General features: G+C 45.7%; 1 pseudogene; it reads right to left on the bottom strand.

Annotated features, from left to right (window-relative positions):
- Window positions 1–236: 236 nt before the first annotated feature.
- On the bottom strand, window positions 237–1,084 carry LOC138095525 (S-phase kinase-associated protein 2-like; annotated as a pseudogene).
- Between the last annotated feature and the right edge of the window lie 442 nt (window positions 1,085–1,526).

The following is a 1,526-nucleotide window of genomic DNA, read 5'->3' as shown; positions in this document are numbered from 1 at the left end:
CTCCATTCTTGGGATTTTCCAGGCAAGAGTATTGGACTGGGGTGCCATTGCCTTCTCTATTCATTTCTAAAAAGCAACACTTCATAGTTTTCTCTCTCCAATGGTTCCCTAACATACTAGTAGAAGGAAGGCAATGGAAAACCAAGAATAAAAATAGCTGAGCTCTCCACAGTTGGGCTTCCTGCCTACTTGCCATGTTCAAAGAAAAGAGGAGACACCATTCTGCAATAGAGGCTTCATAGACACCTGGGCTTCTCCAGTGACAGCCGGCATTTGATGCCCCATTTCTCTTGGTTCTTGCTGTTGCCAATGGTCAACCTGGCGATGGTGGTGAAATGAGAGCAATTAACCTGTAGATGAGGGAGGGCTTTCTTTAACAGTTGAAGAGTACTGTCTGGCACAGTTTCAAAGACTTGTAGTGTTTTTTATTTTTTAATTTTATTTTTTTACTTTACAGTACTGTATTGGTTTTGCCATACATTGACATGAATCCACCACAGGTGTTCATGAGTTCCCAACCCTTTCTCCAAATTCAGGTAAAGTTTCAGGTATTATGTTAAAGCACCGACTGAGTGATAGGTGTTGCAGGTAGTTGAGTTGTTAAAATTCTGGAAAGCAGTCATTTTTCAGCATGACATTATCATTTAAGTCTAGGTGGACAAGACTGGGACATCTTCCAACTAAGGTAGAGACATCTGGTCTCTGCAGATTCTTTCAATATGAAAATTCAGCTGGGTGATGGTCTCCGACACGTGTGCAACAGCCACCTGTATGTGCTTTTCAGTTAAGTCATAGCACCAAGGGACGTTCAGCTCATCCAGTCTGGAAGAGCTGCTCAGGAGAGTCTTCAAGGAAGATTCAGAGAATCCAGAACATCCAGAAAGGTTTAGTTGCCGTAAATCTGTGTTTTGAGCAAGATTATCGACAATGGGATCCGAAAGCCAGAGGCCTTCCAGCCTGAGATTCAGCAACTTGGAACAGTGAGACAGAAGGCCGTGCAGATAGATACATCGATCACGGAGTCTGACAGGTCCAGGTGCTGTAGAGGAAAAGGGCTGAAATGTTCATCTAACGGTTGGTCCATAAATGATCATGGACAGCAGAAGGCAAATACCCCTCGGGACAGCAGCCGACCAACCACATCTGGGTAGAGGTTTCTTCCCGCAAGGTCTCCAGTCTGCCAGAGAGGCTCGTCAAACCTGGAGTGTCTTTATTTCCAGCACCCCTGTAAACGGAAGGGCAGGGACTCCCATGTTCTCACAGTGAGAGTCCCTAGATGATACCATCTCTTACAAACACGGGACTCTTCCAGGAGTTCAGGGAGGCACAGACAGGAAAAGATTCCTAAGAGCAGCAGGTCTGGAAGGGAGTCCCAAGACAGTCCAGAGCCACTGTCTTCAGATCGCTGTGGAAAGCAGGTGTGGCTCATTCCAGCCTAATCCTGCAGAGCTCCTGGACAGGAATCTCTGTGGCATAAATAGGAGATTCACAAGGTTTCAAGTACTTTATGCAAGAAGAAACGCCAC

Source organism: Capricornis sumatraensis, chromosome 19 (assembly GCF_032405125.1).
Source record: "Capricornis sumatraensis isolate serow.1 chromosome 19, serow.2, whole genome shotgun sequence".
Taxonomy (NCBI): Eukaryota; Metazoa; Chordata; class Mammalia; order Artiodactyla; family Bovidae; genus Capricornis; species Capricornis sumatraensis.
This window is presented reverse-complemented; position numbering and strand designations above follow the sequence as displayed.